The sequence below is a fragment of the Equus caballus genome, chromosome 24, assembly GCF_041296265.1.
Source record: "Equus caballus isolate H_3958 breed thoroughbred chromosome 24, TB-T2T, whole genome shotgun sequence".
Classification (NCBI taxonomy): domain Eukaryota; kingdom Metazoa; phylum Chordata; class Mammalia; order Perissodactyla; family Equidae; genus Equus; species Equus caballus.
In genome coordinates this window covers 37,328,549-37,342,270 of record NC_091707.1, presented here as the reverse complement: position 1 = coordinate 37,342,270, position 13,722 = coordinate 37,328,549, and the positions used below count along the sequence as shown (strand labels likewise).

At 38.9% G+C, this 13,722-nt stretch overlaps 1 protein-coding gene and 1 long non-coding RNA gene across 43 annotated transcripts in view; one reads left to right on the top strand and one right to left on the bottom strand.

Annotated features, from left to right (window-relative positions):
* The window catches only part of NRXN3 (neurexin 3), a 1,504,430-nt gene that overhangs the window by 353,699 nt on the left and 1,137,009 nt on the right, over positions 1 to 13,722 (bottom strand). The window lies entirely within an intron of this gene.
* Positions 1 to 13,722, top strand: part of LOC111770452 (uncharacterized) — a 38,303-nt gene that overhangs the window by 21,263 nt on the left and 3,318 nt on the right. The window contains exon 3 of the long non-coding RNA XR_002803731.2: positions 1,602 to 1,682. This is a non-coding gene — a long non-coding RNA (uncharacterized lncRNA). The remainder of the gene's footprint in view (positions 1 to 1,601; positions 1,683 to 13,722) is intronic.

The window sequence follows — 13,722 nt, the reverse complement described above, 5'->3', positions numbered from 1 at the left end:
AATTCCACTTCTATGTGCATAACCAAAAGCATTGAAAGCAGCGACTCAAATATATATCATACACCAAAGTTCATAGCAGCATTATTCACAACAGCCAAAAAGTGGGGACAATCTAAATGCCCACTGACGAAAGAATGGATAAACAAAATAATGGTATACACACACTAACAAATACTATTCAGCATTAAAAAGGAATTAAAATATTCACCATTCTCCCCTTCCTCCCAGCCCCTAATAACCACTATTCTACCTTCTATCTCTACGAATTTGACTGTTCTAGGTATCTCACGTAAGTGGAATCATACAATATTTGTCTGTTTGTATCCAGCTTATTTCACTCAGCATAATATCTTCAAGTTTCATCATGTGGTAGTAGGTATCAGAATTTAATAGGTGTAGTTTCAGTTTGAGGTGATGAAAAAGTTTTGGAGATAGTGGTGACGGTTGCACAACAATGTGAAGGTACTTAATGCCACTGAACTGTACACTCAAAAATAGTCAAAATGGGGCCGGCCCAGTGGCGCAGCAGTTAAGCTCGCACGTTCCGCTTTGGCGGCCTGGAGTTCACCGATTTGGATCCCAGGTGCGGACATGGCACTGCTTGGCAAGCCATGCTGTGGCAGGCGTCCCACGTATAAAGTAGAGGAAGATGGGCATGGATGTTAGCTCAGGGCCAGTCTTCCTCAGCAAAAGGAGGAGGATGGGCAGATGTTAGCTCAGGGCTAATCTTCCTCAAAAAAAAAAAAAGGTTAAAATGATCATTTTTTCATTATGTATATTTTACCACAATAAAAAAATCAATAACTTATTTTAATAATAGTGATTACCAAGTTAAATGAAGGGGAGAAATCCCAACTGCAGTAACAAAAACCTATGAGATATCTTGAAATGATGCAACAAGAAAGCTATATAAAGAAAAATTACATGAAGGAAACTATAAATTTTAGAGTATATATGAATATATATAAATATATGTATATATTTATGTTGTGTATATATATTTTTATATATATTCATATATATACATGAATGATTACCAAAATAAATTTAGTTAACATCTATCACCTCATATAAACATTTTTTTTCTTGTGATAAGAACCTTAAAGATTTACTCTCTTAGCAACTTTCAAATATATCATACAGTATTGTGATCTATGGTTATCATGCTGTACATTACATCCCAGAACTTATTTATCATATAGCTGGAAGTTCGAACCTTTGGACCACCTCACCCATTTCCCCCACCTCCCATGCCTTGCCTCTGGCAACCACCAATTGTTTCCCTGTTTCTCTGGATTTGGTTGTTTTTAGATTCCACATATTAATGAGATCATTATGCTGTACACCTCAAACTAATATAACCTTATACGTTAATTATATCTCAACAAAACTGGGAAAAAATATGAAGCTTGTGAAAAACAAACTGAAAATATGTCAAAGAAATAAGAAAAGATCTGTACTGAGTCTCAGGGTAAAGGAGTATTTACTTGATTTTAAACAGGAGGAAGGGCATTCTACTTGGAGGCCCTGAGCAAAGATGTGAAAGAGCACAGCGTATTTTGGGCACACAAACAGCATCCTCTCTTTTGGTTGGTGTGTAGGCTGAAGAGCTGAGAACAGCAAAGACAGCTCTGGAAAACAGGCCAGAGATTGTTGTGCAGAGTACTGAATGTCATCTTAAGGTATGTGTACCTTAGTATCTTAGTAGACAAGCCAAGTGGTTTCCTTATTTTGTTTTTTTTTCATTAACAGAGATATTTCAAGGATTATACCTACAATAGAGTTCTTCCCATCAAATAATTTTTTAAGCTTTCTGAAACACATAACTTCTATTTAGTAGATATGTTAAAGTCACTCCAGCATAAAACATTTTTAAAGAACAATTTTAATGTTTAAAAAGTTTGAAAATGACCACTGAAGTCACTGGGGAAGCATGATCTTATTTGTGTTTGAAGAAAATAACTTTGGCTGCAGAGTAGAAGATGGAAAGAGATAAAAGCGTGTGCACGTGGATCTAGATGGAGGCCATTGCAATAACCAGAACACGAGAGATGCAAGTTGAGACTGGGTCAGTGACTGTGAGAAATCAGGGGAAGGAGTGGATATCAAACACGTGAAGAATAAAAGGACTTGGTGATCCATTTGATATTTGCAGAAGAAAAAAGGGAAGAGTTGAGGTTTAGTCAGAGATTTCAAGTTGGGGCAAAAAAAACCTGTAGATAAAAAAGGAAGTATAGCTTAGGGTGTGAAAGTGATTAATTTTGGAGTTATTGAGTTTCTCGTGCCTATAGGATAATGTTTCAAGGGTTTGGTTAAAAATCCAGGAGGATGAAGGACCAGTGTCATAATTTTAAGTCCCAAATGAGACCGTGTTATTGTGTCATCATAGCATGCACCCAGATCCTGCTCAGCTATTTCCCAAATGTGTATTACTTGGCATCTGAAGGACCTGAAAGATTACGTAAATTGATTTGTTCAAATAATACCCATTGAACATATACCATTTGCCTTTCTCTCTGCTCTTCGTCTACAGAAAAACATAGTTTGCATATGGTTGTAATAATAGTGCTTAGAAAATTCTGCATCCTTTTCCTATAATAGTATTTGAACCTCTCTCTTTTTTATTATATTTATCATTTTATTTGTTTATTTATTTATTTATTTATTTTTGAGGAAGATTAGCCCTGAACTGACATCTGCCACCAATCCTCTCTTTTTGCTGAGGAAGACTGGCCCTGAGCTAACATCTGTGCCCATCTTCCTCTGTTTTATACTTGGGATGCCTGCCACAGTGTGGCTTGACAAGCGGTGCATAGGTCCGTACCTGGGATCCAAACCGGGGAATCCCAGGTCGCTGCAGCAGAATGTGTGTACTTAACCGCTGTGCTACTGGGTGGCCTCTCTATTTGTCATTTTAAGAGGTTGCATGATATTCCACAAGCTGATGGGCTCTAACTCAGCACTCCTCTCCTGTTGAGCCCTTAGGTTTTCTGTTTTATCTGTGGGTAAAACTTGGGACAGGAGAGTACAATATGATATAGTAATTGACTCTGCTTAATAACCATAACATTTCCATTCTTTTGAATAAAATAAATCTCCAGGAACGTTAGGCCAAATGGTTTTGCTCTTCTTAAAACAAAGATAGTCTACAGCCAGGAGTCACATAAGAGAACAAAATAGATCAAAGTTGCCTGCTGGTGGTCAAAGTCATTTTTCATTATTCGTTCAACAAAACTTTATCCCTCACCTCTTACCAATGGACAAACACACCATTGCCTTATCAATATTTTGGTAACCAGTTTATAGTTTACATTTGTTTTTCAAAGATTTTATTTCTCCTTTTTCTCCTCAAAGCCCCCTGGTACATAGTTGTGTATTTTTAGTTGTGGGTCTTCTAGTTGTGGCATGTGGGATGCTGCCTCAGCATGGCCTGATGAGCGGTGCCATGTCCGTGCCCAGGATCCGAATCGCCGAAACCGTGGGCCGCCGAAGCAGAGCGCGCGAACTTAACCACTTGGCCACGGGGCCGGCCCCTATAGTATACTTTTTAAAACTGATCTCCTCTGAAGATGTACGCTCCTAATTTTCTTAATATTTTATCCTCTCCAAAGCCTCAACTTATAGCTTCTATTTTTCTTCCTTTATTATTTTTAGCAAGACAATTGCCCTTTGCTGTTTGCTGATTCTTATCCCACCTGCCTAATTAAATATATCTCACACACATCCTCCATCTCGGTCTTTCTGTCTCCCCTCAGAACTCTCTATCCCTTGAAAGTGAGCCAATTCCCCAGGTCCTGATGATAAAAACAATCTTCTTATTTATTCTTCATCTTGGACGTTATGGGAGGTGACTGCATTATCTCTACTTTCAAAGATTGCCCTCTAATCATCAGAGCCTGAGTGAGGCACTTTCTACACCTGGTTCTATGCTTTTATTCACAAAACCATGCTGCAAGTCTAAAAAAACTTATTTCCCGGGCCCTCTTCTTAGTTTTAGTATGATGACTTTAGCATTGATTCAAGAGTACAGATATGACATCCTGCAAATAAACAGCTGTCACTTCCATCAAAGCTTGAAGATTTGTTATGATGGATATATTCAGACACACCAGTCTCTTTTTAGAAAATGCAATTTTATGGAAAAATACAAGATAATTGGTCTTTAGCTCTTGCAATAAACTTAGATAGCACCTGCCATATTTAAATTAATACAGTGCTTCTCCCTGTTAGATTAGGCCATCTGATTAAGTCAATCATGTGAAAAGATTCAGACATTGCCCATGTGCACTCGGATTGAAAGGTGTTTCTTGATGTGGGTATTTTTTTTAATGATGTGATACTTGTCCATCTACTAAATAAAGGAAATTGAAAGCTCTTTATTCAGCCATATATCCTGTCTGTCCTTATCTCTCAGCCTCAGCTTTTGCCTCACATTGTGTCGCATAGGTGGTAGGGTTTCCCGGGCACTGGAAGATTCTCCAAAGAAATGACCTAGTATTTGAAGCCTCTGCACGAATACCAGGTCTGCTTCCCAGAGATCACATACACATCACTCTCGAGGATTTATTCCCTTTCCCATTGTCCCCATTTCCTCTGACTCTGCCTGCCATGGTGCAGATCAAGAAACTCAGAGAACAGCTTTGCTCCTTTTAATCTCCCTTAAACCAGCAGCAAGAACAAATTAGACTCACATGGCTGGAGCAGCAAAATGTAAAGTGCCAAGGCTGGCATTTTAATCGGCCCTCCCACTTCCAGAGAACAAGGAGTTCACTTCCAGGTCCCTCCAGGGGACAAATTAAGGCTCAAAGAATCTACCTGCGTTGGAACAATTGGTGACCTAGAGGCATGGCTGGTATGACTTCTTCAGTAAGAAAGGAACACATTTCCTCTGAAACAGGTGTTCTTACTGGTTACAACCAGTGATGGTCCAACTTCCCTAATTTGCCCATTTAACTTGATCCCTCAACATGCATCCAAAGTTATACTTTAAAGTGAAAGTTCTTTCTAAAATCATAAACTTTGGAGAGAAGCCCACAAACAGCAGGGGCAAAAAGACATCTTGTGTTTATTATGTGGAAATCACAGTCACAGATCACACCATTATTTTAAAAATTATCCAATTTCACAGTCAAAGATAGAAATACAGACTCAGCACCTGTGTTATGCTGGAGCTTGTTGCCCAGCGGGAGTTAGAGCTTTCATGGACACGATTAAATTATGACTTCCTCGCAGGCAATGGTGATGTCATGTGCTTCTTTCTGTTCCCATCATGGCTGAGTCCCATGCCAGACATATAAAATCATGTGGCGTGAGGGCTAGAAAGAGAATCTGAGAGCCACCATTTGATGTCCTCATTTACAAATGCAAATACTAAGCCCCAACAAGGTTACAAAATTTGTCCAAGGTCACAGTTGATGAGTGGCAGAACCAAACTAGAATTCTCTCTGACTCCAGTCCACTGCCCATTCTGTATTCTTTCTGCTGTCTCTAAAGTAAGCACTTAAGAAAAAACTTGTTTATTGATCAATTTTAATTCATACATTTATGCTCCATCACTTAAGGATGCTGTTCAGGTTTTAAGAATCACTATGGAACAGGTTTAACGTGTATGTGGGAGAGAGAAAGAGAGATTGTGTATATGTGTGTATATGTGACAAAAAATGGGCGCAGGGGAGAAGACAGAAGTCAGACCACGTTTCTTATACTCTGCTGCATCAGTATTTACTCTGCATGTGTACGCTTTAGTGGGTACATAATGATCTGAAGACTTACATTTGAAAACATAAAATAACAAATCATATACAAAGGAGTCTTGTTCTGATTCATTCCTCCTAGTCCACCAGGAAGTGAAGGCAAAGAGAAGTGAAAATATCTGAAAAAGTTACAGCTCAATTACTCCAGGATCTAAGCTAAAGCTGGAATTTCTCTACTCCCTGGAAAAGGATCTACTTTGTGCTTTGTGGCATTTTTTTCAAATCCTAAGGTCTCCATTACAGGGGAATAGTGAACTGAAGTGCTAGTCCGCAGATCTGTTCAGTCTCAACAAGTGTAAGGCTAACGATACAAGGCTCCTTCAATCTGATGCTAGAGACCTTGGGAGGCAAGAAAGGAGAGGAGTTGGAAGGGGTGCTACAATCTGAATGGGATCTCTTTGAAAGCACTGTGCAGCAGGAAAGACAAGTATAATGGCTATTTAATCTTCTTCACTATGAAGTGCCAATTCTTTAGACTCTTATGACATTCATGAATGATGCAGGAGGCGGACATGATGAATGCGGAGCAATTCCCTGCGACAGATACTTTCAGGGAATTTATGCCCCCTCCCCCCAGGACAAAAGGGCTCCTGGGCTCAGTTATCATATGTTCTGGGAGAGAATTTACAGTCTCGCCAGAAACTCCTTTTACCCTGCTCAATAAAGCGCTTATTTTGATATACTGACCGTGATTGTTCAAGAACAACTGTATCCTTAGAAATTCATGTGCAGTGAGCAGTCTCGCTGGCTCGCTTTCCTTCACTTCATGCACTTTTGTCATTTTCCAGGTTCTATAATCTAACGGGCTTGGGCAAAGGTCTCCAAATCACATGTTCACCTATTTGTTCAGACACACACACATACACACATATGCATACATACATACATATACATGTGTATGTGTGTCTCTAAATATACATGTGCGTGTGTCTACACACACACACACACACACAGATTACTCTTTAACATATGAAAGCCCAAATGCTGTTTGGGTTCACTCTGAGCCAGAGAATTCTTCAGTGTATGGCTACATGCACTGTTAAATATGTAATAAAAATCTTACTCTGTAGCCTCTGCCCACAGATAATCCGCATGTGGATAGTAAATTAGTTCATACATTCACAAATATTTATTAAGTTCCCACCCTATGCTTGGTACTTTTCTGGGCGCTGGAGAGACCTCAGTGAATGCAGCAAAGTCCTTGCCTTAATGGAGGTGATACTCTTATAAGGATGGCAGACAAAAAACAAAGAAATAAATGTATAATACAATGTCTGGAATTTGAAGTGTTCATAAAGCATGATAAGGAGATAATTGTGTCGGGGGAGGCCTATTTTAAAAGAGATGTGCAGGGCAGGCCCCTCTGAGGTGATGGCAATGGTGACCTGATCACAAGAGGAAGGATGCCCTGTGCCTTCTGAGGAAAGAGGGTTCAAGACAGGAGGAACAGGACAAACGACTGAAGTCAGAAATGTGGTTGGCTCACTTGAGATGCAGCAAGGAAACCAGTATGCTTGGAGTAGAGGGCACAGGGGAGAGAGTGGGAGAAAAAGTGACTGGGGAAGTAAAGAGAGACCAGATGATATAGGGTCTCACAGGAAGCACCTCATGTGAGGGAGGTCCTTGTCTGATTCTACACTGAGATAGTGTCATAGCTTTCTGAGTAGCGCTGTTTAAAATATTTTAAGGAGGACATTTAAAATCAGACTTAAGAGGAAGGCAACCAAGATGGAGAGAGGCCTCAAAGTGCTGTTGAATGAGGAACAATTGAATGAGCTCAGGATATTTAACCAGAAGCCCCTGGAAGCCAGGCAGGGAAGCCATCTTCAAATACATAGGATGTTGTATAGTAGAAGGACTATGCTGCTTTGGAAGGTAGAACCAAGAACGAAGGGTAATAAAAGTTTCATTGTCAGATGCGTTCCAGCAGAGGCTGAATAGTCACTCTTCAGGGACGTCAGCAGGCACTTTCTAGATGGTTCCGAAAGGAACCCTTCTAAGAAAGGAAGAACACATGAAAACAGAAATGCTGGACTCTGGTAGAACAAACATTTATCTAAATTAATCATCTAATTTTTCTTGATTAAAAGAAGTCATCTTCCTTTTCAGCAAATTGCTGCTACCTCTTTGTTAAGCAAATCAGTAGCCGTTTTGAGAAACATGAAAATTCTACAAAGTCATATATTCCCTACATTTATAAATACTCTAACACAGTTGGCAGAAACACCCCTGAGGGCTATAGCCTCAAGGATATTTTTGGTGAGAGTCTGTCTTCTAGGAAAATCCTACTAATAAAACCACCCATTTAAAAATATTCCTTTCATCGTTGAAATAGTGGCCAAACACAGCTCCCTTTTTCTTATCATAAAAACCCCAAGAGAAGTGGTGGGAAGGCAGCAGGCAGAAATTGGTCTTTCTGAGTCCTGGTGGATAGGCAAAACCATTTCCTCACTATTAATTTTCCACAATGTCTAAGATTTTCTTTCCTAATGGAACTTAATCCTGAGGTAGCAATCATACTGAAGGTTAGAGTTCAGAAGTAGGGGAAGCCATGGCTAATAAATGCTTCTTTAAAAAATTCTTCAAAAAGGTCTTCTTTTCACTGCCCCACTGCTTCTTGACAGGAAAAGAGATACTTATACACAAGAGTTCATTATGAAGAAGCTACTTTTAAAGTATTTTAAAGCGGAGAAGGTATTTACCTAGTATTTTGGAATAAGGAAAGTTCAAAGAAGGAAGGAAAGGAAAGACAAGAAGGAAGAAACAAAGGAGAGAGGGAAGGAAGGAGAGGGAGAAAGAGGGAAGGAAGGAAGTGAAGGAAGGAAGAGAAAGACAGAGAGAAGGAAAGAGTATTGGTGGGTTCCTCATAAGAATCACAATTCTATATTTTGCATAAGATATTCCTGAGTTAATACTTTTTTCCCAGGATAAGTTTCTGTATTTTTATGTGGCTAAAGAAGAGCAAGAAAAATAATGAAAGGGATGAATGAATAGAGTAAATGAGGATAAGTTTAGGAGAATGAGAGTCTCTAGAAAAGAAAGCAAAAGAGTAAATTAATTATTGTGTGGAAGATAATATGTTTTCTTGAGATGAGGGCTGCAGAAAAAGCCTGTGCACTACATATAGGGATAACAGAATAAAAAGTAACAGAAAGAAATAAAAGCAGGCAAAACAAGGAAGACTTTCTTCACCAGTGGGGGTTAAAAAACCATCTCAAGAAAAAAAGAAAACTGAAATTAGTTACCAAAGGAGCCCTAGAGGTCTCCAACCCAGCAAACTTTCCACCATCCCACTCCATCACTCTCCATCATATGAACTCTTTGTATTTTATTCATGGTTCTTATTAGTTTTTGTCTGTCTCCCCATAGTAGAAAGTAAATTCAATAAAGATAGAAACTTGTTTTACTCATTGCTAAAATTCTAAGACATTGCAAGCCACGTCATAAACTTTCATTTAATGATGTTGAATCAATAAATGGAACTTTAAGGAGGCTTGTCCCTAGAAATAGGGGCATAGGTCAAATTATCTACCATCACGCATTGGCCATCAGTCCCTACTACTCTCTTGCTTACAATTCTCAAATGGATTCCACTTGCTTTAGAATAAAATCAGACTCCTTCCAATGGTCCCAAACATCCTCCGTGATCTGCCTCTTGCCATCCTCTCCTACTTCACCCGGTATCATACACCCCCCTAGTGCACTTTACTCCAGACACTGGGATTTCTTCTACTGTTCCAACAGGTAAATGCCATAATGGTTTCTGAAACATTTGCATTTGCTCTTTCCTCTTCCCCCAGTTCTTTACATGGGTGACTCCTTCTTGTCAATCAAGTCTCAAGTCAAGGGTAATTTCTTGAGAGGACTTTCTTGAGCACAGAACCAAAGGTAACAACTTCCCCCCATCCTTGGTAGTCATTCTCTATCCCATAAGCAGTAATATTTTCTTCATAGCACCTGCTGCATCTGTTCTTTCTCCTCTGACTAGAATGCAAATCCATCAGAAGAGATGGCTGTCTGTCTTGCTCACTACCATAGCCTCAATGATCTAAACTGTATCTGGCTCAGAACAGGTACTCAATAATATTGGGGGACAAATGAATATATCTTTAAGAAAACTTGCTCTTAAAAATAAGACTTGGTAATTCTCGAAAGTCCCTTTAAACTATCCTTTATAGCTATCACTGCCATATATTTCTGAGTGCTATTTTGATTCCTGTTAAACCTACAGCACATAAAACGATGCTTATTTTCACAATCCCCATCACATATTAGTCTTTATTTGATTCATATATAAAATGAAAAGAATGATAGTGGCTTATCTCTACTTTGTATGCGAATAGAGGAAATAATTAATGTAAACAAAATCATATTGAACTTATCCAAGGGGAGGGACATCACAAATCCAAAGCAGTGTTTTGACAATTATTAATTTGTGGCTCCTATAACAAAGGTTTTTATCAGTATTTTGTCCACCCGACGGAGTGCCAAAGTGGGTTACTCAAAAGACAAGGGAGAGACATTGCTTTTGGATAAGAGTCTTTGGGGCAATCTCTTTCCAAAGGTGTGGGAGTAAAAAAGTCCAATTCAATGGAATCAACACTCTCAGCCCAGTGGTTCACGTAGGTATTTTTCAGAGTAGCTGGATAAATAAACTCTGAAAATCCCTTTCTTTCTTTTTCTCTGCTGCAAATGCCATATATTGATTCAGCTCCCACTATTTCATGGCATTCACAAGCTTCAGTAATACAGAGGATTTATTTTCATCCCTTCATCTCAAGGAGCTGAGGCTGCTTGTATCCCCCATTGCGAACAACTCCCTTTCTCCTCTTCCTCTTTTCCTTCTATATCCAGTATTGTGACAATGGGATAACAGGGTTAACAAGATGATTATGACGTAAAACACTCTATTTCTATTTATGTTAATCTTTTGCACTTCTCCAAGGCCAGTGGGGAGAAATGCTAAGGAATGAATTTGCTGGGAGTAGATAGGATGAACTAGGGTGAGTGGAAGGTAGTTAATCCAATGGCTTACCTCATAATGAGAAGTAAGTGATGTTGAGAATTGAAAATAACTGGAAATTTTCAACAATAATACACAGTTCAGGATTTTTCTTGCCCTAACACATTCCTTTTTCTGTACACTATGAGGAAATTCTCTATTAAGCAATTTTAAATCCTTTAGAACATTTCCTTTTGGAAAGTGATCCTGTTGCTTCAAACAGAAAGACTTTTAAACTAGACAAGTATTCTAGTTCTGTCTTTGCTGTTGGCTGGATTGCAACATTAGTTAATTTCTGTAAACTCCCTTTGAGGCTGCTTATTTGCCAACTCCCACTCGTCCCACAAGATGCAGTACAGGGTCATCTTCTCTGTGAAGCTTTTTCATCCATTCAATCAGCCATCTGATTAATAAATTAACATCTATTAAACACCTTCTATTCCTTCAGTAAGCACTTATTTAGATATACTATAGATGAGACTTCAAATAAGTGTTGGGAACACAGAAAAAAGAAAAAGGAAAAAAAAAGTTAGCCTTTTCAACTCACCAAACCTGAATGATTTTGTATCTCTTTATCCTTCTTCTGGCATATAAGAGGAGCTCAATGAATATTGTAGAGTGAAGAAACTGAACACATGAATGTTGTAATTTCCTCATTCACACATTGAGGAAATGAAAGTACATGAACTCTGAGGGTCTCTACTGCTCTGACATCCTAAGATTGAAAATGACTTTTCATCAACTGTAGTGGTACAAAAGATAACTTTGACTAGTTGACAAGCCCAAACTGCAATGAACTATCACCAAGCTGTCTCTGAACTCTTTGAAGTGGAAATTATGCACACAACGCCAGCTGATCTTAGCAAGTCACAGATGCTGTTTTTGGCCTCACCTGCTCATTTCTCTCCCCACCGGGAGGATTGCCACAAGCACTAAACTTCACTTGGAAGTGCAGTACAGGGATTCAGACTTTTCAGGGCAAACCTACAGACGTGGATCACGTGAAGCAGCTGAAGGTCTCTGGCATCCCTGGTCACTTACAATTGTCTACAGGAAGATAAAGTGAAGAAGCAAAAAGGGGGTTGGGGGATGGGCGAAAGGGGTAAAGGGGCACCTATGTAAGGTGATGGACAAAAGCTAGACTACTGGTGGTGAGCATGATGAAGCCTATTCAGAAATTGATAAATGATAATGTATAACGAAATTATACAATGTTATAAACCATTAAGATCTCAACAAAATTACGGTGGGGGGAGGGCGGGAAGTAAGTCTGTGTTTATACGACACTCAAATAAGTGGATGAACGAGGAAGGGAAAAATCAGCAAATCAGGCTTTGTATGGAGACTCAACATTAGTGTCTTTTCTTTCAGTTGAAGTTGGGTACAAGATCTCAAATGTCTACTTTTTGTGAATAAAACAAAAAAATTATTAGAGTTTATCCATGTTTCTTCCAGAACTTATAACATTTGCTGAGTATACTCCCCAGTTGCCGACCACGTCCTGTCTCTGAAGTGTAGCAGCAATCTATTTTCTCTGAATAATCAAGATTATAGCAAAACTCTATTCTTTTTCCCAATAAGTCCAGTGGCAAGAAGAGCCCAAAATAGCCAGGCGATAGATTCAACATCTGGTTCAAAGGAATCATTATTACGAGCCCTCGTGGAAATGCTTCTTCTTTCTGCTAAATCACTCACAAACTCCTTATGAACATTATCTAAAGAATCTTGGCTTAGTTTTATGTTTTCAAATTAAAGCAAACTTCCCTCCATTTTCCTAAGACTCTACTCACAGTGTCCAGCATACATGGCTGTTAAGACTAGAGGGGAATCCAAGCAAACAGAACAATGATTAGATCCCCATGAGCACTCTGTAAGTGTTGGTTATTTTAGTTAGCCTTAGCATTATTGTTGCTGTCTTTTCCTTGCTCTTAGTTGTTGCCCAGGAAATACTTAAATCGGTGGAAAAAATAATGGAATAGCTACAATTCCCTGTCTTCCTCATTGCAGTGCCCTCTACCGTATGCCTTCTATGGCCCCAGCCCTGACACTGACTACACTCACTCAGAATGAGGAGACGAGGAAATGCAAAAAGTATGGGAGAAAAAGTGAGATAGAATAATAAGAAATAGACTAATAGCACAGGGGCTGGTAAAACATGCATCCTGGATTTCGAGGAGAAGGAGGTCAGTTTTCCTTAAATATTGCATCGATCTCAAGTGCTGTTTCACAGGTCATTTTAAGCTTTGCTTTGGCTAAAGATTTCTATGTCTCCTTCTTCAATATTCACCACCTCCATCCATATGATTTGCTTTGATGCCCTTCTAAGATTTCCTGTTAGTCCAGGATATTCTTTCAGCATTTCATTTGGACAGCTGTTTATTTCCCTTAGGACTTTTGGAACTGAAAATGGAAGCCCAGGCCAAGAACCTATTACAGAGAAACCATTCTCTTTGCTAGCTTCTCAAGTGTGGGTTTCTATAAAAGAGCTTTGCTGTTGGCTCAAAACCCCATAAGGTTACTTAAAAGGCGCTTTTACTAACAAGGAAAATTTTGAAGCTTATAATTCATAACATTACATCAGTGCTAATAATATTGTTGATTATTTTTGGAACAGAACTGTCCTTGCCACATTGGTCAGTTCTCAGATTTGTTGCATTAACCTAAACATTTCTTCCACTTCAGTTCCTTTTTTTATGCTCCTTGATCCTGTAACAAGGTCACCATATACTAAATTTGTCTCCCGAATAGCATATGGATCAAGCAACCCATTGCTCCAGAGCCCCATATACCTATTAACAAGGAGTTAAAGCCATCTAAGCTAGCACACCATATGGTGTCTAAATTACTCAATAAATATATTACTGTAAATGCTTATAACTAGTACTCCTACTACTGATGCTGTTTCTAGAAAAAAAAATTTGAAAGCAGACATTTAAAAAATTGGGATCCTTGTTTTGGAGTATATTT